Source organism: Rhea pennata, chromosome 5, assembly GCF_028389875.1.
Source record: "Rhea pennata isolate bPtePen1 chromosome 5, bPtePen1.pri, whole genome shotgun sequence".
Classification (NCBI taxonomy): Eukaryota; Metazoa; Chordata; class Aves; order Rheiformes; family Rheidae; genus Rhea; species Rhea pennata.
The window spans coordinates 32,594,253-32,617,598 of NC_084667.1; the positions used below are offsets into that span (position 1 = coordinate 32,594,253).

A 23,346-nucleotide genomic window follows, 5' to 3' on the forward strand; every position below is an offset into this window, starting at 1 on the left:
CCACGCCGCGCCGCTGCGCCCGGCTCCGCGCGGCGCCCCGAGCGCCCCGAGCGCCGCGCGGGCGGGGCCGGCGCGGGGCGGGGCCTGCGCCGGGGGCGGGGCCTGCTCGGGCGGCCGCCCCGCCCCGCCCCCGCCGCGCGTGGGGCCGCGGCGCGCGCCGCTGGCTGCCCGCGCGCGAGTGCGCGCGTTTGCTCCCCACGGAGGGGTTTCTCCGCGCGGCTGTCTCCCTCACGGCCGAGCTTTCTTCCACGCGTGTCCCCCTATCAAAAACTCGCTTGCCTACAAATTTCTACCTCACAAAGGTGATTTTTACCACAAATTTTCCCCGTCAAAGACGAGATTTTTCCCCACCAATTTTCCCCGTCAAAGACGTGGTGTTTTTTCCACAAATTTTTTCCATCAAAGAATAGGTTTTTTTCCCACAAAATTTTCCCCGTCAAAGACGGGTTCTTCCACACCTCTCCCTCTCAAAAACGTTTTTTTTCCCCACAGAACTCTCCCCCTCTTAGACAATTCTTTCCACAACTTTCTACCTCCCAAGGATGAGTTTTCCCATGCATTTTTTCCTCTCAAAAATGAGTTTTTACCACACAACTCTCCCTAAGATGAGTTTTTCCACAAATTTCTACCTCACAAAAACAAGATTTTCCACACATTTCCTCTCAAAAATGAGAGTTTTCCACACTGCTGCCCAAAGAAATGTTTTTCCACACATCTCCCTCTCAAAAATGACTTTTTTTTCCACACAACTCTCCCTCCCAAAGAGGAATTCTTTCCACCCATTTATTCCTCTCGAAAAAAAGTGGGTCTTTTCACACAATTCTCCTTCTCAAATGAGTTTTTTTCCACGTATTTCTCCCTCTCAAAGACGAGTTTTTTCCACACAACCCTCCTTCTCAAAAAGGAGTTTTCCTCAAAGACGAGTTTCTCCTTGCAACCCTTCCCCCCAAACACGAGCTTTCCCGCCCGGTGCTCCCTCTGGGGCCGTGTTTCCCCCCACAGCCGGGCGGTTTGGGGGCACCCCACGGCCGCGGGCAGGGAGCCCCCTGCGGAGCGATGCTGCGCCCGGCGTGGTGCAGAACAGGGAACAAAAACACAATTTTCTTTTTTTCCCTCTTTGTTTAGGCTCTGTACTGGAGCACGCCTAAAGGCTGCAGAATATTTAGCGGATTCAAGAAGGAGAACAGGTCAGCAAGTAAACAGAAGGCTGCTGGAGAGAAAGTTCAAGGTACGTTAGCAAGAGCACTTGCGCTATGCTTGCTTCACTTTTAACAGTTACTGCATCTCTCTGCGAAAGGGGGGTTTTATGAAAAAAAAAAGAGAGGAGAAAAAAAAAAGCAGAATTCACTTGGACTGCTGCAGCGGAGAGGTAACATGCTTTTCAGGCAAAACGCTCGTCTCCCAAGCGAAAGGTCTGATAAAAGCTTGGTGGGCCATGCTGCCCTTGCTATTCCTTCCAGCTAACCTAAAACATTCGTGAACACTCACACGCACGCCGTGCAGACACTATACCTTAAGTGACCTTGGAGAAGGCTGAGTGCGGGAGGGGGACACTGGTCTCCCATGACAGGAGCTACCTGACCTTTTTCACACTTGCCTGCTCTGAGCCAAATTTAAAGTTGCTGTGGATAACATGAAGAGAAAACAAGTGTGAATGTGGCCTTATTTATCCATGCACAGCTGAGGGTAACACAATCTGTGATGAGCCACGCATTTAAACAGCTCCTTGAAATAATTGGTTGACTTCAAGGTGAGCATTTTGTTGTGAAAAACACCTCTCATTTGGGTTGAAATTTATCTTGGAGCTTCTTGTGTCTTGCTTGACTGAATCAAAATTTTACTCAATCATTAACTTCTGGATTGCAATGTGTTTATCTGCTTATTTAACTCTGGGAGAATATATGTACTTATTCCTCAAAGCAGTAAAAACTGGAATGTAAAAATAATGGTGCATAGCATTTTCCTGTTATCTGAAAGTTTATCTGCATCACCAGCCTTGAGGAACGCATGAACAAGCAACAAGAAAACTCTCTTGGCAAACTTCTGGTAAAAGTGATCTGTAGTGAGCAGAGGGGCATATGAGTGTGTGAAAAGAATAACAGCAGTACAATTTGAGTGAAGTCTTCCTAGTTTCAGTCCAGCATCAAGAGCTATATGAAAGCAAGATTTCTCCATAGAAAATACAAAGTCCAAAAGCATTTAACATCTCCTGGGAAGTATTCAATAACTTCCTTCTTCAGGAAAGATGTTCCTCCTTCTTAAAGAAAGGTGCTTGCAGCAATGGCCTCTCATGTATCTGCCCACCTTTACCCACTGCCCTCTTCCCTCCACTCCCCTCTGAACAAATTGTGAAATCCCTAAAAAGATAACCCTCTCTTCTGCGTCAGGGGCTGCATGAAGGCTAGCAGGGACTTGCTATTCTTGTAAAAAGATTAGTTTGTTTATCAATTGTCCATAAATATTTGAGCTTTGGAAATGGCCAGAAAATGACCACATAGGTCATACCTACTGATCTTAACTGCTATCATAACCCTCTTTTAAAATTACACTTCATTAGATGTTGCTTAACCAGAATGAAGAAATTCCTTCTGTGCGGTCACACCTACCTCTCTCCAAAGGGAGGTACAGCTTCAACGCAGTCCAGTCACTCCGGGCGAAGAGGAGCTGCTTTAACACAGGTTAATTCAATGCACACAAATGGAGAACCCAGATTTGTCACCCCGCCTCGCGCGGCTCTGCTGGCGGCCCAGGCCCACCCACCGTGCACGCATCGTGGGCTGCAGGAGTGGGGACATCCCCGCGCCGGCCGGCCTCCTCCTTCAGCAGCCCCCAGTTCCCAACCCAGTATTTTTAACAGTGCAGCTGCTTTGTGCATTTTTTTTGCTCTCCCCCTCTGCAAGGATAGGAAAAAGGAGTAAGAATAGCCCCTGTGAAAAACAATCCAGCCTTATCAACCAGGGTAAAGCTGTGCCGGCTAACTCTGCCTCGGGATGTTCATCCCCTCTCTGGGCCTGATTACATTAAGCGCTCCCTTTCCTCACGTGTCCAAGCATATCAATTCAAATTCTTGGAAGTGTACCGGTATTTACGTATCTGACACAATCAAAGCCTTTCTTGTGGTATTTAGACCACCTACCTGTTCTTTTTTTTTTTTTTCTGATTAACTGTAGATTTCTTCAAAGTTAACCAAACGTCTCTAAACAAAAACGGTGGCCCAGTTGTTTTTGTCCGTATGGGGTTCCTAGGAGATCATGCTGAATTCCTTCCTCCACTGCTCACCCCCTGTATGACTTGGAGTAAAACGTATATACCCTGTACACATCAGTTTCTGGTCTTTAGGGAAGGTAGTAAGACATCCTTACCTCACAGGGGCTTACAAAGATGGTGCACTAAAACCCCAGTTCTCCATCACATCAGAAAAGGCCACAGTGGTAGCATAGATATTTTCCTGCTCTTAGTTTGCAAACACACCTGTTTTGGGGAAAATTGGTAGTTAAACACAAATGTTCATATTCTCTCCCTTCAATGATTTTTTTTTTTTTTTTTTTTTTTATGGATGTTAAGGTTGCCATTAAGAGTGCCATTAGAGTAGTCCTTTTAAAGGATTTTGCTTTATAGGTTGAGAAAAAGAAAATAGATCTAAGGAGGGGAAACTGATTTCTGTATGTGGGAGCATATAGCTTTCCAGGAGCCGGGAATAGCTGGAGTTTCTTACCACATGTGCAGGAAATAGCCCTTCCTACCCTATCCTGAATGTAACAGATAATACCCTTATCATATGATAGAATTACTCTACTGTGACACACCTTCTAAGCAACATTTTTATTCAAGTTTTTAAACACATTAACACATTTATACATGTTTATTGAGTTCGAAACACTTGGTTCGTTGGTAAATAATGAATATTTAAGCCATTCCAAAGGATCCTTGTTTCTTATTTAAAAAAAGCAGACCAAAAAAAGCAACAAAACATACCTGGCTAACTTTCCAGCCTCTTCACACAGATGACTGCAAGCTCACCCTAGAGTACACCTGGCCGGTAACACATCTCCAGGCTGGTAACGCTAGCCCTCCTTCTTCAGCCCAAATGTATTTTTCTGATATTTAGGTTTTGGGAGTTAGTCTTTTCTTCTTCCTCAAAGGGTGAATATTTTCTCTTTTTAAAAAAATGGATAGAACTTGACTGATACAGACTACAGGCATAAGTCTAGGAAACTTCACTCTTTGGATCATATTTCTTTGCCTGTTAAATCTACCTGAAGCCAGAACAGATTTTACTGATATCAGATTTCCAGTAATACACCAGATCTGAGCACAGGAAGATCCCATGCTCCCAGACTGAACCGATTCATTTTCCAAGACACCTTGATAGCCGGAGTCTCATCCAGAGAGTGCCCATCCACCAGCAGAGCCTCTTCAAAATCTTCAGTTCCTGAATTCCAAACTTCCTTCACTGAAGGCAGAAGAAACGTGCCTAGCACCCTCTCAGATAACGCTCATTTTAGCCAGGCACAGGGTTATCATCCTGCATCCATTCCCAGAACAGAGTTGCATCTCTCAGTGTTGTTTATCTTGCATTTAAACTCTATAGGGGTAATGACAGTTTTTGTTGATGCTGTGATTTCAAATGGGGGAAACGTTTCTTCTTTAAGTTCTAAAAAGCAATAACAAGAACCTTAAGTATTTGAAACTTCTCTTGAGGCACATATCATTTTCCAAAGGTATATTTGAATATAGAGAGGATTTAACAGATAATCAAATAAGGCAGACATTACAGTAGGTAGAGTAAATCATTATAACAGAGTTGTATTTTCTTTTCCCTTTTTCTGTCCTTATTGATGCCAGTCTTTTTTTTTCGGTTTTTCAAAGATCTAGCCTTGTAAAGGGGTTATTTGGATGTGTTCCCTAAAAAACATGATAAATATTACAGTAAAAGTCTTCATTTTATTAACTCTGAATCATTTTATGAACTCTGAATAAAGCCCCTTAGGGCTTTATTCCACAAATATTTCATAATTTCATTTCTGACATTTGGGTTTGTGTACTTAGGTACAGTTTCAATTCTGTTTTGACTTGTGGAGATCACTACTCAGAAATATATGGCATAGGCCTAATTCTGCTGCTGTTGAAATAAACAGCAATGTCCCACTGACTTCAGAGGGAGAAGGATAAAGTAATCAGATGTTGTTTTGCATGGATTCCAATAGGCTTTGGATCAGGCCTCATTTTCCTAGCCCGTTGCTGCAGCTGCACGGCTGTGGGTTGTGCTGACAAATGAGTCTCTGTTCAGCTAAGCGCCAAGCTCAGCTAACCACAAAGCTGATAAGATTTCCTTCCTGCACCGCTGCACTAACACCTTCCCCAAAAATGTGCTCTCGCTTCGGTCATACTTGATTTCAGATTAAGAGTTTGCAGAGCAAAATGGCGCATGTCAGCTAAAGCCACAGAGGAATTTAAGTCACTGCACTACCTTTTGAGGCAGGTGACGGCAGGCGCTAAATAGACTCTGCTGTGGAGGGTGCTGAGGCATCGGCACAGCTGGTGACACTCAGCGCAGCTGCTTAAAGGGCAGCACTCTGCAAAACAGCCGGCCACGTGGCTTCGGCTTGTATCAGCTGAAAAACGTAGCGATCCGTGATATAAATTTGGGGAACATCTTGAGAACAAACAAGAAAAACCACACAGAGGCTTTTGTGTACTTGGCTGACACCCACATGAAAATGGTTCCTGGAGCGTGACTGGCAGTGAGTACGGGGAACCTTCTGTACGTACGTGCTTAGTGCACATCAGCCCTTGTCTGCGCTTTGCCAGAAAATACCTGAGACTGTTTCTTGTCTGTGGGAAACTCTCTGTCAGAGGCAAAGATCACTTTCCAGGTGCTTTGATGTTAGCATATTAAACCTTAGCAAAGCCCTTATTTAATTAAATGCATTATTTGTGTTTTGTGGGTGTAACTAAAGAAAGTCTTCCCTGAGTGGTGTTAATGCTAACAGGAAGAATGACAGAGTTTGAACCGGTGAAGACCATGGTGACAAACCCTTAAGATCAGGGATGGTCTCCAGTGATATTTTAGGGATGTTACTATTTCTCAGACCGCTGAGTGCTTGGACATGCTTGCTTAGCTCTAGGATGAAACTGAGACACTTCTAGTTGCCAGTTTCACAGGCAAATTCTCATTCTTCATTTCTAAGTTAAACACTTTAGTCTGCAACTTGTTTCTTTAATGAATATGAGTCCAGACGCCTGAGCACACCAGTGCTAGAAGTTTAATGGTAAATCTCTTTTCTAATTCTCAGGGAAGGAGGTACTTTCTTTGCCCAATTCCAGGGTCTACTTTGGGAGTTTCTAGTGACTGAACATTTGCTGTATTGCATTGTACAGTACTAGAAAAGAGATAGCCTTGCTTCCCATGCATAGGAGTGGCCAGGAAGCAGGGCTACTCATTTTTTAAATCTGTATCTAATACAAACATTTCTGACTTGCTTTAGGAAGATAATGGAAAACAGTCAGCAGCTCTTGGGTATCAGTTTTATGTTGTACAATATTGTCTGTCCTGACAGCATAAACCCCCTGTTAAAAAAAATTGGGCTGCTAAGAAACAAAGCGTTATTCCACTTTAATGCCATTTGCAATAAACATTTATTTGAAAGCATGAAATTTAGCCATGAGGCACTTGAAGACTATTACACTGCAACCAAAGAGCAAATTCATGGTTTGGCGAATTAGCAGAAGCGGTGTGGATTTTACTGCCATGTCATAACTAGGACTCTGGCCAGTATGTAATTACATCTTGTAAAGTTCCTTTCCATTTTCTGAATCCTGTAGAAAATGTCAAGTATTATCACCATCGTTTAGCTCTTATTTACCCTTTCCTCAAAATAACATTGACAGATTTCCAAAGGATGCTGTCAAATAACATTGACATTTCTAAAGGATGCTGTCAAATAACATTGACAGATTTCTAAAGGATGCTGCCAACAGGGGTGGAATATCTTAAAGACCTATAATTTCCACAGAAATTGTGCATCTTATGGTTATATATATAGTTCAGCAAGAAAAGCATTGCTGCATGTAAAAATTTGGTTTACCTGTAGGTTTGCATTTCAATATGATTGAATATGATTGAAATGTCACCAATATTTACATATGTAAACTTTGTTTCAAAATATCCAGTTGTTATGACTTGAGAAGTGGTTATGCTCAATATAATATGCTTTTTTTTAAAAAAAAAAACACTATTGATTATTATTGTGTGTAGTGGTACACAAGTAAGCTTCATTCATCATACCTTTCACCGAGTCATCCTATGCTCATTTAAACCAAGAACCAAACTTTCTTCTGACTTCATTCAACTGCAAAGGAAGAAAGGAGACCAAACTCCTGTTTTCACATAACTATAAGGATTCTGCTGTTGTTACTGGAGGCCAGAGAGCATTGCAGCAACACAGCTGCTGCAGCAGATATTCATGGCATTGATAAGATACCCATGGTGCAGACATAAAAAAAGATTTTTTCCTGAGCTATTGTTATATAATTGTGAGTTTAGTGTTTTTAATCACTACCTAAAACCTCAGGAAAATTGTCCTCAAAAGATAGAACTTCTCTTGTTTCTAGGTAAAAGTTACAATAGTGCTCTCAAACTGCAACTCAGGAACATATTCTTGAAAATTTAATTGCTTTTTAAGTACTCACTGCAACTCAGGTTTTTCTATTTCACATCCAGCCACAGCAGCACTGACGATTCATCTTTCTTATCTGATTGCAGGCAAAAAGCAGCTTATTCCTGTTTCCACCCTTTCATTCCTGGTTTCTCAAATGGGGCCTGCAGACATTTACCCTCTTCAACCTCCTGTGATAATTAAGCTGCTCAAGCTTAGTCAAATTCTCTTTTCCCAGTTAAAAGTGGCCCCCTTCCAGCATCGCCAGCTTTCCGTAAACCCACGGCAAGGACCCTTGGGGCGCACAGCGCCCGGCGCCGCTGTGCTGACATGCTGCAGCCGCGCGGTTCCCCCTCTCCAGCTGCCCCAGCTCCCACGGGAACGCCGAGCCTCCTCCGACCCGCTCCCCTGCGCCCTTTGGGTTTCTCAGCTCCTATGATCGAACAGGACCCCAGCACACGCAAAACTGTTCTTGACGACCTGTGAAATATATATACATTTTTATGAACTCCATGATTCAGTATTTGAACAGGTCACGTTAGCAGCTTTAAGCAAACAAGGGCAGCACAAAGAGAGACCCTTCCAGAGCTGTGCTATCTGCCAGCAGCTTTCCAGTCTCAGTGCCAGGACACACACACACAAGAAAAAAAAAAAAGCATCCTTTAATTAAAAAAAGAAAAAAGTCCTATGCATCTGCAAATTTGTCAACAAGGCACCTGGCATCTTTCTATCCTTCCTGCCAGGCTCCTACCCAGAGCCTGAAATATCTGAATGCAGCTGGGAAGGAGGAGGAGCGCAAAAGCCACTTTGAACCCCCCTGGCAATGGTAACAGCAGCACTTGGGGGAGAAAACAAAGCCTGGGCACAAGTGCATTTTTGTAGCAGCTGAATGGAGACATCCAGCAACTGCCACATTCCCAGAGGAAGTCCTGCTAAGCAGAAACTCAGTGCGTGAGCTGGCTCTGCCGTTGCTCCAGGCAGCTCACAGGACTGGTGTTTCTTTCAAATACTCTTCCTCAGTTATTTAAAATTCACATATGAAGCTGACCTGTGAAACTAGCACTGCTAAAGTGTCTACCTTTGCTGCTCCATCTTCCAGATGCAAAAGCATTTTCTTCTGTGCACAAAGTGCTTTTCAGCTGTATTGCATCTTTGCAATTTCCAAAGGAGCAGCAATTACACTGCTCTCCAAGATATGCATCTGGCATCACCCATTCATCAAGAAGTTGTTTAACACTAAGCTGAAGACTAAAAGGCACTTTCCTCTTCCATACAAAAGAAAAAAAAAAGAAAAAAAAGAAAAAAGAAAAAGGAATAACTTCCCAGGGTTCAAATATTCTCTGTTTACACTGGTGATATACTTCCTGGTGATCTAGAGATCAGTGTCAGGCCTTTCACTTTCACCCACACAGCCAAATATCTGTCAGCAGACAACAAACAAAACTTTAGATGTACACGGATAATTCATATTAAACCTCAACAGGCTGTTTTGGAGAACTGTTTACTGTCAAGCTTTACAGACAAAACTTTCTTATTCAAAAAAAACTCTAGTGTTCAAATTAACTTCTGTGTTTAATTAGTTGAATTAAACAAGGTTTCCTTTATGAGCCGTACCACTGTGCTTATCTTTTACTCCAGACAGTGATAGAATTGGAATTTTTTTTAGTATACAGTAGTAGGACTGTCAGCCAACACGTACATTTCACAATGCACTCATGGAGAGAAAGCTCTCATGTACTTTATTATTTCACAGCGTGCCCAAATTTTGGAAACTTGCCCACTTTTGCATTCTGCTTTGCTTAAAATGTTAGGCTGCAACGCATCAATAAGCATCTTAAACTAAACTAATGTTTGCATGTCATTATTTATAAATGCATAGGTTCTCGTCAGGAGGTAAGAGAATCCGTAATACTGCTGCGATTTGCTGGTGTTTATATTCACCTTTTTTATTTTTCAGTGAGGGCTTTCCTGAAGCAATTTTCCCTCCCACGTTTTAGCACAGGCTGCAGTGGGTGCTGTATGTAGTAGGGCTTTTGCCCTGGCTGCCGGCAGGCTTCCTGGGGAAGGTCAGCAGAGAGCAGGGGCCGGAGCCTCTCCCGGAGCCAGCACTACCCTATCACCAGCACTTCCCTGCACACAAATATGCAAAGTTTAATGAAGTCAGTGGAAAGACTCCCACTGGCTTTTGTTAGCTTTGGATCCGGCTATAAATTAGGAAGGTTTGATTTTTCTTTCCATTACTGACCTGCAATCTATATTTTTTTTTCCTGCACTGACAACCCAGCTCCTCTTTAAACAATGGCAGAACCGCTCTTTTCCGTCAAATGATCGGTTTGTCAGTAAGCTGCACCGTATGATGGCCAGGGAAGGATTCTAAGATTGTATTAACTCAGAAGGGGGAAAAATGCCCTTTCTGGTTTTGTGGACAAAGTCATTGACTTCAAGGGAAGCGTGTATTATCCCATTACGCTTTGATTCAGCATTGTACTGAAATACTGCTCCGAAGCGGAGGATTAGCTGTTATCCTGCCTTTACAGAAGAGCAAAGTGAAGACAAGCTACAGTCCTAGAACAACTAGGGAAGCAACAGGGAAAGTCGTCTATGGCCACTCACTAATCCAATGCTAGCAGAAGCAGTGCTACATCGGGAATTCCTGGCGTCTGTTTCCCTGTTCCCTCTGCACGCGCGGCATCAGCACGCACACGCCGTACTGTAGGCACAAGCACACAGGTAGAGCGCAGTAAATCAGGGTCTCACCCGTTCAGCAGGGCAAAGTTTGAAGAAATGTATTCCTGGAATCCAAAATACAAAGCCTTCAAAACAAGAGCGCAGCTATCAAGGCCGCTTGATTTTAAAGTTTAACAGTGATTATAGTCCTGCACATTCATCTGAGTAAAGGTAAGTATGTAAAGAAAGAGGGTTAAGCAATTAAACTGATGTGCTCTTTAGTTTTTAGAACAAACTTATTTTTCCACTAAAGAATACTGGCCTTGTACAACAGACACTGTCTACGTAGCCACGTATCGATAGAATTTGCTTTCTGAGTAATGATTTTCTCTGAGAACATTTTCTATTTATAAACCCCCTTAAGCCTTTTGCAATATGTTTCCTGTTCAGACATACCACTTAATCACCAGAAAGTGACTCAGCCGATCAGTCCAGGCACTTCCCAGCCTCCTCATTGCTGCAGGGTTCAAAACCAGCGAGAAAGTTACAAACATGTTCAAACCTTCGCGGACTGATGTTTAAGCTGATTCTCTCTCATCTGTCAGGAATACATTCCGAGTTGTTCACCTGTAGGCACTTGCTCAACCAGAATAGGAGACCAGTTCTTAGACAGCTTTACTATCTCCATTCATTCATTCACCACAAAATGCTTTCCATTGCAGTAACTGCTGTACCACAGTATTATGTTTCAAAAGCAAATAAACAGGCTTATGACAGATTTGTAACATGGATAACCCTCTTGCTGCTCCTCCTTGGGTCCAGAGTGGGCACTGATGTGAAGAAATGCTTGATCTTTTCTATCTCACATAAGAATCTGCCTGGGAAACACAGTCCAAGACAGGACTGGATAGCACTGTCATTTCTGAGTTACTTTTTCTTGCTAACGCACTGCAAATTTGGCAGCTCCTGAATATCAGTGATATCTTGTAGTATTTTCTATGCACACAAAATAAATATCCATCCATAAATGTCATCCAACATATTGATCTGCTGAAAAAATAGAGGTGGGATGGGAATACAAAGCACAAGCAGTCTTGGTTCTCCTACCAGAAGCATTATCTACCAATAATTAAAAAACTGTGTTATCCACAATTAAGGATAGAGTTTCTGTCTAAAACTTCTCTGCATCCACTACTATCTGCAAAATTCATTATGGAAACAACCACAGAATTTATTCCATGCTCCACAGCAGAAGAGCAGTAGAAGTATTTTCTTTTTGTCTAGTTGTAGAATAACCACGTTTCTGCCATTTTCAATCACTGAGTCAAAGTCTTGGTCTCTCCTGCATGTGTGGCCTAACCTGTATGCACCAACAGAACAACAGAATATTCCTGTCCCTTTGGAATCTCCTCAGGGACACAATCTGCAAATAAATCTCAAATCTGTAACACTTTCCCTAGCAAAAAAAAGTAGTATTTTGCATTATAAAGGGCAGCTTTTCATTCTGAGATACATTCAGGGTACAATATCCTATTTTGCAGCTGGCAGTGTTAAGGCTCAAGAAAATAGCTTGTTAACAGCCATGGGGCAAGCCAAGGGCCAGCCTGGGAGTGTAATGGAGAGCTTTTAACCCCCAGTCCCAGCTTCACTCATATTCTGCCTACCAGCCACCTGCCTCCATAATTTTTGGGTGCAGAAAGAGAGAAGGAAGCCATAGAGATTTTGCCCTAGTAACAATGTAAGTTTTAAAATCTACCTTCTAGATAACAGTGTCTTTTCTGGTACTGTTTCAGGCACTTCCCAAATCTGAAGCAGGAAGGAATAAACACTCATAGTTTATGAGATCACAGTCCATTAAGCAGAAGAATAATCATGATCCGTAGCAACAAAATTATCCTCATTTGATATTTAACATTTTTTTTCCTGACAGAATATCCAGACTCTTGCTGATCACAGTGGTTTCTTTAGAGCAGATTTTTAAAGCAAGTAGGAATGGGCAGAGGAACTCTTTAAACATCAGTATACAGCGGAGGGCTTTTGAAATGAAACCTGTAACTGAAGAAACATTACCTGCAAGAATTTAAAGGTCTTACCCAAAGAGCATGCCATTTATGGGTATATGCACGGCAGAGCAGAGCAGCCCTCTGCCTGATCCCTGGCCAAAAGCGGTCAGAAAAATCGGAGCACCAAGCGGCCCGGCGGGCCGCGTCGCTCCGACGAACGGCCGAGGCCGCATTCCAGCGCTATCGCCGCCAGCCTTTCATCCGGCCGCGTGGCGAGAAGCAGCTGAAGGACGCGTAAGGAAAGCTATCGTACAAATCCCGGGGTGGGGGGATATTGGCACGTTTTCAGCTGCAAATGCAGCTTCAAATGTGCTAATATCTATTTCTACTCTGAATTTTGTTCCAAGTGTCTGCCCTTCTATGTCACTGTAGGCTGAGCATGGGGTCAGTAGGGAAAATTAATAGAAAAATTAACTAGTGCTTACAACTGCTTCATACATCTCAGTATCCACATGGTACCATGATTTCTCCCATCTCTGAATGTCATTTCTGTTTCCACCTTTCTCTGCCCCAGGTATCAAGCACTATTATGGCAATAAAAAAGCTATCTGTCAGCACTGCAAAAATTAGATATACTTTGCTAAGTCTTTGCTGTAAATCAGGAAAAAAAATAAGGATACAGAGCAGATTCTTAGGTACAATATGCCTCCTTCATCTCTTTTTGTGAGCTGAAGTTCTTTTGGCTGATTCTGCATGGATCAAGGCAACCTGATGTCTCTTGTGGAATAAGAATCCTTGCAGCTGTACATTAGCCATACATTTACTGGGGGAGGGAAAGGCAGGTCTGCAGTGCCATCACAAGTTCCCTTCCTGACCCAGGGAAAGTACATGTGACCCCCACGCTAGAGCTGGAAGAAACTTTGATTTGAAATGCTGTTTTAAAATAGATTTGGACAACTGCCTAGGTCCAAATGCCTAGGGCTTTGCTCTGCGACAGAAGGAAAGAAAAAACAAAATAGCACAGAAAGAAAAAAAAAAGAGGAAATTGGATTAAGAAAACTCTCCAGCTAAACATAGGTAAAATAATTAAACTGAGACCTTGCCAAACTCCATTGCCTTTCAAGTTATTAAGAAACAAGGATTTGAAAATATATGCAACTCAACCAAGGTAAAATTAAACAGTTTAACAATGCACCTTTCATTGAACAAAAACGTACTCGAGGGAGAGGGAGAGGGAGAGGGAGAGGGAGAGGGAGAGGGAGAGGGAGAGGGAGAGGGAGAGGGAGAGGGAGAGGGAGAGGGAGAGGGAGAGGGAGAGGGAGAGGGAGAGGGAGAGGGAGAGGGAGAGGGAGAGGGAGAGGGAGAGGGAGAGGGAGAGGGAGAGGGAGAGGGAGAGGGAGAGGGAGAGGGAGAGGGAGAGGGAGAGGGCTTTCCCAAAGCGACAGGTCAGATTAAAGCTCCTTCCCTCTCTTGCCCCGGGAAAGCTCCAGTCCCCCAAGAGGGGATGTGGTTCTCCAACCTGAAGAGACGCAGCGTTAGCACATATTTGCATGTAGACTAACACTCAATGAGCTTGCAGCTTCAGGGGTGTGGGATCAAATCTGCCTCTGGACAGCAGGAACCAAATTTCCCGTGGGAGATGCCAACCGCCGGCTGCCGCGCTCCCTCGGGAAACGCTCCAGCACAGCAGGAGGGCACGTACGACGAGGACGCGTGCGAAACAGGATAAGCGGCCTCTAAACACAGTTATGTGATTTGCTGTAACGTTCTGCACCTCTGTGAACCGAAACAGTTAAACAGGGGAAAGAGAAGAAAGTCAGGGAACCTTAGGATGCAGCCCAGCAGCCACGTGCAGCCGAAGCGGTGGTCGCGGTGGCCAAGCCAGAGGAGTTTGTGCAGTTACGTCCCGCCAGCTGGGCGCTGCTGCCCACTCCGCGCAGACACCTCATCCAGCAGCAATGCTGCTGCGGTGCAGAGTAAACCATCAGCTTACATCATGCCTTTTTTAAAAAAGAAAAAAAAAGCACAGAAATGGAACATTAAGCCACTCAGGAAGTATTGCTTCATTTTAAAGTCATTCACTACTTCTGCTGGTCTTGATAAACTTCTGCATGGGCTGTACATGTGCATGGAAGTAGGAAATACCAGAGGAGTGGAGCCACATCATCTACTGTTTCGACACATGTTGAATATACCCTTGATAGCAGATGTTACTAATAATCAGTAGAAAATTAGGATTCAAAATATAGATACATAGATTAAGGCCTGCAGAAACTTTATCATCATGTAACTTGACTTTATCTAACACCATCAGAATCTTGCCCATTGTTTTTCAAATAGGTACTTTCTTGTTGCATTGCAGTATGTTTTAGAAATCATCCAGTCTTTTTTTTTTTTAAAAAAAAAAAGCCCCAAATATTAAAGATGCATCTGCATACAAAAGATCATACCAAGAATTAACTTCTCTCAGAATAAAAAACCTGCTGCAGATTATTTGTGGTTTGATGGTATCTCACTTTCAAATGCAAATTTTCTATGTGTGATTACAGAGATGACAGTGACCTTTCCTGTGTACATACTTGAAGGCTATGACAAACGCTAACTCGTGGATTAAACAAATGGGTTAGCCTTTGCTAGTCTCTTCCTCCACAAGCACCAGTCACCTGAATTCAAACTCGCGTTGTTCATGTGGTGATGTCTCAAGTGATTCAGGTCAGATTGTGCAAGTGATTTAGAGGCATCAGCATTTCACCATGTCAACTCCAATTAAAACAAGGAATTTCACCAGAAAGAGAACAAACCCTTTGAGATAACTTAGAAGTAATTCAAGCTAACTAATCTTCTTTTATAACCACTCTTTCAGCCTATCATTGAACTACCTATTTAATATTTTTTCCTTTCTTTTAAATCAGAATGTCGAATGTCCTTGATTGATTCACACATTAGATCAATGTAAGTATGTTTATTAGTCACACTTACATATGTCCATTGTCAAGCTGTATTACCCCTGAAATTATGTCAACTGGTATTAATTACATCACTATCAGTTATTTGTTTTCCTATTACAATCCACCTGAGCCTGTTTGATTTTGCCTCTAGCAGTCTCAGGGCAACTACTCTCATGATTCATACCTTTTACCTGTTTAAATATTGGTACACTACCTATTTTTAGTCCATGGCATCCCACAATCTGGGAGAAATCAATGTTACAGGGTCAGAAAATAAGGTCTTTAACCATCTCAGCTATATTCTTTGAACTATTAGGGTATAATGAAAGTTATAAACACATCTTTGCGTATATAACAAAAGTTGGAATTAAAAAAAAAAAAAAAAAAGAGGGAGGCGTGCCACCACACAGTGCAAACAATCAACAGCAGAATAATGCAACTTGGATGTTCAGTGAGATGATGATGAAGGTCTGCTGCCAACACCTTGACTCCAAAAACGCCTTTTTATAGCGACGCCTGGTCAGGAGGCTTGCCAGGAATGGCAGAAATCCAGTCTGCAGTAAACAAAGGTGTGGGCAAGTATCAAAACATCTGGGGCGGAGACAGGATCAAAGTCTCGTGCTCTTCCACAAATGATTAAAAAAAAAAAAAAAAAAAGCGTTTGAATGTCTGAAATATTGTTCTCAAATGAGAAGATTCAAAAATAACACACACATTCTCAATCTGGAAGGATACAGTAGCTGAAAAGTAATTCCATATAAAGAAAAAAATAAAATCAGTAACTTCAGTATGTGGTTATATTTAGAAGGCCTTAGTGCCAGCTTTTTTTTTCCCCCAGTAATGAACTGTAGCCAACCCTCATCTTTCGAAAGATAAATAGTATCAAACAGGCAGCTTCCTGGTCATGAGAAACAAGCCCAAAGACAGCTAAGACCTAGCAGAAAAAGACAGTGAAAGGCTGCATTGGATCATGTACAGTAGCCATACAAGGGAGCAAAACATGATACGGTGGATTTCCATAGCAGAATTAGATCAAAGCAAATTAATCATTGTTTCATTCATAGTTATCACGTCCTTGACTCTTGGACAGTCAGTCCAGGTTTATACCGCACCTAAGCCCTTTGACCCTAAAACACACGTGACCCTAAAATAATCACATTCAGAACACAAAGCATGACAAACATCTTTGACTTGGAAAAGTCACAGCAATATTTTGTCTTCTATGAAGAATTTAAATCTTACAGTAACTTGCAGTTCCTGTTCTGAACATTTATTCTGTGATAAGCGTGTTCTTGTCCTATTGACCACCTGTTTCTACTCTTTCTCTATACAGAGGGATTCAGTCAAGTGCACTGGAGGTCATTACAGTTGTTCATATGAGAAATCTGTTGATTCGGGTAAGCATTTTTTCTTATCTCAAACATTGCTGACCAGTATGCTAGAGGGGGTAATACATATGAAACTAAATTTAGCTTGTAGAAAAAGCCTTTCATAAAAACATTTATTTAAAACTACTGATTGCGTATAGAACATGACAGAAATTTTCCTTTAAGAAGTAACAGTAAGACCTACATCAACTGGTCTGCTGGAGATAGTAAATTTAAACCAAGAAGCATTGAATTTATAGCATACGTTAAAAGCACTGGTAAGTATTTGTTGGGGCTTTTGACTCTGTATCTTCATCTAAAAAGGAAGAAAGGTGCTTATGGTAAGAGCAGATCTACTGCCTAGTTCCTCACCAGATGTACTTGCTTCTTCTCTCATCTGCAACAATATGCAAAAGTATTTAGAAATGTTCTATGTAAGGAACACCTTACTCATGTGATTACTGGGTTAAGAAGTACAGATTAATGATTGTAAAGTGCTTTGAAATTCTGAGATGAAAGGTATTGTGTAATGATGATGATGATGATTTTATGCTGTTTAATATCAATTTGTTCATGATGTCAGATAATGAGAGAGGAAATAGTCTTAAGTGAGACATTTAATTCTGGCAAGGGAACCTATATTTTGGCTGCAACAAGTTTTCCACATGATGTAACTACTACACAGGCCCTCAGCTTCTTCACTGCAAATAGAAATGAAACTTTTTTTCCCCCCCAATGGTAAAAAGCAAAATCGATAAGTATTTCTGGTAGATGCAAAGCTCCTTGGATGGAATAGCCATACAACACAACAAGATTATCCTCGAATGAAGCAAGATGACACACTGCTGCAGTCCTGGGATAAACTGCAAACTGCATGGGGGTGATGGTAGGGATGAAGTACCTTCGTTGTGTACTTGGAGGCTCGCAGACTACCCTGCTGCCCACTTTAACTGGGCTGCCAGCCTTGCTGCTCCCTTAGCAGGTTTCTCACACCCAGAAAAAAAGAACTTGCCACAAAAATGTTTTTGCCCTTAGTTCTCCAATCACCTGGATCAGCTTTCAGCAACAGTCCATGGTCATGATTGCAGTTCATCCCAGTCTCGGGCCAGGTGGTGAACGAAGCAGCGCCGGGTCTCCCCCAGCCTGCTCTCCGCCTGCAGAAGGAGGGGGAGCGAGCTTTGCCTGCTCTGCCTCCCTGCTCAGAAAACAAGTGAGTTACTGATAAAGGGGGAAGGGAGAAGACCAGGAAATGCTTCTGTACCACCAGAGGGAGAAGGGTGGCCACATTTCCCCCTTTGCTTTTTGGCAAAAGCCTGATACCTACAAGCTTCAGAAGTGCTCTGAAGTGTAGCAGTAGCTGGGCAGCGCTGCGGTCCCCAGAGGGGACTCAGCCTCACTGCGAGCCCCAGCCATGTCCATGGGGGACTCCACTGAAAACACTGCATTTCCCCATGGCATAGCCTCAAACATTATGTAGTTAAATACATTTCTGTGTGCATAACCACATGGAGGAAATATATACACTGCTAAGCATTTGGATTATGAACACGTAAATACCAGGAAGGCTACTGGAGCCACTGTAAACCGCCAGAGTTACACTGGTATAAGTGCAGTGAGTAACACTGAGCATGCATGACTGTGCCCTGTGCTCTAGGGGAGACCAAGCTGCACTTTTGGGAAGGTCCAATCCTTGGTAAGCACTGGCAGCATCTCAGTCCCTTTAGCCCAGCTCCGATATGCTGATTGCCACAATCTAGGGCAGGCCTCAGAAGTAGCTGGATCAGGCTCTAATTCTCCTTCAGGTCATAATCCTGCAAAGATTTAACATTTACAAATAACTTTATCATGTAAGCAGTTAACCGGGATGCTGGAGGATCAGGGTCACAACCAGAACATTCAGCAAATTCCCTGTCATTGCATCCATCAAGGATGCAGCAGAAACAGGAACAAAGCAAGAGCACCCTCTGATATAACCTTGTCCTGAGGAATATGAAGCACTGGAAGACTTATACCTCAGCTAAAGTTCACCCACACTATCCAGTCCTATCAGCTTCAAAAGGTTTTAATCAGCACACAAAGCTAAGCACATCCAACAGGGACCAGAGCTGTAGTACTCTCTCTTCAGACACAAACATCCTGCACTCTACCACAACCTGCTGCTTAATTTACTGTTTTTCCTCCTCTATTTATAAACCACTTTTTTAAAAAAACCTTTATCCTCCTAACCATCAGGCAAAGGACGCTGTCCTACATACTTTTTCCTCTGCTCTTCCTGCTTTTCAACCCCCTCAGATACTCCAGAGTGCAAATGCTACAAGACCTCACCTGTAACAACAGCTGAGGAGAAGACAGAAACATGAAACCCAAAGAAGAGAGGCTACTCTTTAATTTAAAAGCTAAGCAATGAGTGTTCATAGCCTTCAGCTGAGCTACGTTACCCTGCCCTTGCCACCTCCAAAACTTTGGCTGTGAATCCTTCATACTTTCACACTGGACCTTTTACACTCTGTGTAAAATGCTGGTGGTTAAATTTGAGGAAAAAACAGTAATGAACAATACAAGCACTACATGCATAAAAGAACAACCCCTAGCATATTTTAGCGAGAATCTAATTTGATGCAGAATCTATCCTTTATTTATAAAATAGATTGTTTTTTTTTCTATAAACCATATGTAAGGAATACCTCCTCTAGTAATAGAAATACTTGGCACAAATGCTTCCTTAGAAATTATTATTTTCTTTATGGTTCATTTCTTACAGTTTCATGATGGGCCAGCTCTTTTTTAGAGTCTGCAGTGATATGATGCCTGTAACACTGAGGTTATGATATGAAAGACAAACTGATGACAGCCTGTCCCTGCTATCAGAAAGTAGTATCCACAGAAAATTCACAGCTAAAATTGTTGTCTGAGCTGTCTTATTTGTTGATAAACAAGTAAGAATCCCCTTATTATTATAGGATACCTGCTTCAAAATTGAAATTTTGAACAAATCCTCACTTGACCATCATTTTAAGTATTAATATGGTATTAGCAGCACGAATCTTTAGGTCTTGAAAAGCTACAGAATTCAGAAATACAGTATCAGTGCCTAAATGAAGAAAATAAGTCATAATATAACAATAGACATCTCATTTCTAAATACTTTTTTATATTCAGCATGTTGGTCCAGTTCTTCAGGGTCACATATGTGCTTAAAGGCTTACAGAATCAAGGCCTCAAATTGTCCTTTTCCAATATTTTAAGTAATTTTCTATGATTTAGTTTAGACAAAAAATCAGGACTGTAATTATTTCAATTTCTTCCTATACTATATGACTGAAGAGTCCAAAGAGATGACACTGTTATTCAGTATGTAAAACAAAGTGTTAGATTAGGACAGGAAATCTGAATGCTAACATATAAGTTTAAAATAAGAGCGACATGGTACAGAAAGGTTGTTATTCTGAACAGCCTTTTATTTTCTTTCTAGAAAGAAGAAAAAAAAGACATCTAAAATGTCTGAAAGTTTTTTTTGTTTTGTTTTGTTTTTACAATTTAATATGTAGTAACAAATTTTATCTTAGGGTTTTTTTTAATAAATGCTACTTCTTAAAAACATGATGTTTGATGTAGAGGGTTTCCAGGAGCTAAAGAACATACCCATTAAGTAAGTTCAGATATTCCTGGTGTAGAAAATCTTATAACCAGGAGATCATTTGATCAGCCCCTAAAAATACATTTTGTTTTAAAAGTCATTGGTTAAATTATCAGTTGCATTTGTGGATGTTTTGAAAACTCCCACATGCCCAAGCAGTCAGTCAGTGGATATGACTACTTGTAACATTCCTAATCCAGAACTGCCCAGTTAATACAGAAAGCCTGTCAGGTTGCTTGTCTGCTAATAAGCAGCAAACAACCATGTATGAAATATCACCAAACCCAGGCACACTAAAATCATGGCTCAGGTCCCTAAGCAGAATTTTTTTCACAATAAATCTGTTTTTAATTTCTTTTTTTATCTTCTGAACTTTTCACATGCAACTGAGTAGGTTAAGTGTTTTTCTGCAACCACAAGAGCTCAATATGTAAGCTGTTTTCATATTTATTTTGAAGAAAAGGCAAATTTGCCATGTAACTGTGTGAATCCTGAAGCCAGAGCTTGCAGGAAAACACCAGAAATGATGGCCGCGTGGCGGGTGGATGCGGTGGGATGGGACCTCGTCCCCTGAGGAGGATGCACCGTCGATTATGATTAATGCTCTTTGTCATATCTCCGTTTTAAAATAGATGTGCATTCTGAAGTGATTTTTTGAAGAGAAGCAGGTTCTCCAGAGCAGATAGCAGAGCAGAGAGGGCCAGCGAGGAGCCCGCTCGGCACGGCCAGGAGCCAGGGGAAAGCCGGCATCTCAGGTTAGCGCTCCCTTTCCCTGCCTTAACCTTCATAATCAAATATCAAAAGGAATGAAAACAAACCGTGGTGGCACTCATTAGTGCACAGATTTTCTGCGCTCACCAGCACATTTTGTAGGTCACTGCTAGGCCAATGAAACATAACACGGCGTTCCCTTCCCATTCCCCATCACGCACACCTCCTTTTTTAAATTTGAAAACAGGTATCTTCTTCCAAGCTAAATACTTCTAAGTACTGAATTTCACAGAGAAGAAGGTCACACGCTGACTCATCAGCAGCCATTATAAACATGTTAAAGACCCTGGACGGGGCATCGAACCAAACAAGTTAGGGGGATGCCGGGTACAGAGATAGCCACCGCCCAAGAGCACAGGTGGATGTGTTCTTAAGGTCTGCCGTGGTTTATGAAGTAGCAAACATATCGCTCCCGGGCAAAACGCCCTGGGCCTGATCCCCCACTGCTTGTCGCCTGCGTGCATCTCCACACCTCAAAACGCCCTGGGCGGAGTGAGCTTTGAAGTAAACCAGAGAGGGCAGAAGCCCCCGGTGCGCGGCGGAAGCACCGCCAGCCTGCGGTCAGGCGAAGACCCACCGTGTTTGCTGAAAGAGAGAAGGGCAGTCGTCAAGAAGAGGTTGTCTAAGAAACAGCTGTACAGACGCCTGTATCCAAACAATTTATATCCCAAACATTTAACAGATAGGAAAAGTGTACTTTGTCGTTACTATTTGGCACCACCAGCTGGATGCTCTGAGAAACTAGTACCTCGATTTCTGCAGCTTAAAACAGGAAATACCAGCAAGTAATCTTGTGGTTCGTGGTCCTGTATGTTATTCCTCTCTGGCTGGTAAAGTGGCGGCTGAAAACCCCCAGGGACTGGGGCGCGGGCAGACGACCCTGCCGAGCCCTCGTCGCTGCGTGGAGCCGGGGTCAGGTGCGATCTCGGGCAGGCTGCAGGCGCCGAGCCGCGCGCTGCGGCCCAGGCAAGGGCGCGCTTGCCCTCAGCGACCAGCGCCCGGCGCGGACGGCACCGCCGCTGCAGCGCTCACCGGGGCCACGGCAGGAGCAAAAGGCGCCGTTGGCCCGGCACCGCGCACGGCCCCGCTCTGCCCGCAAGGCACCGCGGCCCTGCGGCAAGCGGGAGGGGAGGGCCAGGAGGCGCCGCGGGCTGCGGCGCCCCGGCCCCGCGGGTCTGCAGGGAGGGCTGGCAGTGGAAAAGGCTGCGGCAGGCTGAGTCAGCCTGAGTGAGCGGTGATTAACGCCGGGTCTCCTGGCTTTTGGCGTTCAGATGGCGTAAAATCATGGGATTACTCAGGGCCTGGTGCCAGACCCGTCACAGCAGTCACCGTGGACAAGACGGGTCACACTGCAGAGCAGAAAGCAAAGGTTGCAAGGGAGAGAGCACTGTTCACAACAACTTCTGCTTCAGTGGAAACTCTGCTGCACCTACAGCAAATAAACTATAGACTTTGGCACAAGAGGGGCCCAGGACTGAAGCAGCAGGAATGTTGCAGATCAAGATTAATGAGCATTGGCAGAGCTACATGGAGAAACAGGCATAACACCTGTCTCCATCGTGCCTGTCTGGAGCTCGTGACACTAATCTCCTCGTTTCATAACCACTGCCTTCAAACCTGTTTTAAAACAACACCTTGCAAATCATCATGTAGAATATTTTGAGGGAATCTTTGCTAAGAAGAAGCTCCATTCACATCCGTGACAAGCCAGAAGAAGCAAGCGATACATATCTAGAAATGCCTTCATACAGACAGCATCTTATCTATTCTTAGGGATATATGTGTGTGTGTGTGTGTGTGTGTATAAAATATGTATGCTCCATATGTGTTGATAACTGAATAAGCATTAAAATGAGTGGCCGGGCAGAAGAAGGTGTTTCACAATCCCAGTCGGCCAAGGTGCTGTGCAGTTCCTCTCTGAAACCCTCCTTACCCTATAGTTATAACCCCAGCATGTGCTGCAGCCTGGATTTAACATAATTCAGTTTTGTTCATAAAGAAATTCCTAGCCTTGGTGGGAAGCTGGAGAATCTGAGCCTGGCTTGCAAATATCAGCAATAGGCACCTGATTAGTTAGATGCCACCATATAATTCATCCTTAAATAACTACTACACTATTACAGCCACTAATCCTTTCTGAGAAACAGAAGCAAAAAGAAAGTCATTAATTGGGTGACCAGTATGTGAGTACTGTACTTTCTTTAGGACTGAATGTACCACAGGGTTTGCTATGCTGTATTCCTTCCAAAAATGTTCCTCACTAAACCCTGTTCAGTGTCAGAACTCCTACAAATT

At 43.0% G+C, this 23,346-nt stretch overlaps 1 long non-coding RNA gene across 1 annotated transcript; it reads right to left on the reverse strand.

The window, feature by feature from the left end:
* Nucleotides 1-3,875: 3,875 nt before the first annotated feature.
* On the reverse strand, nt 3,876-21,943 carry LOC134141493 (uncharacterized). The gene is made up of 3 exons (XR_009958625.1): nt 21,800-21,943; nt 14,154-14,328; nt 3,876-4,654 (listed from the first exon to the last, which is right to left on the reverse strand). It is a non-coding gene; the product is annotated as an uncharacterized LOC134141493 (long non-coding RNA).
* Nucleotides 21,944-23,346: the final 1,403 nt, after the last annotated feature.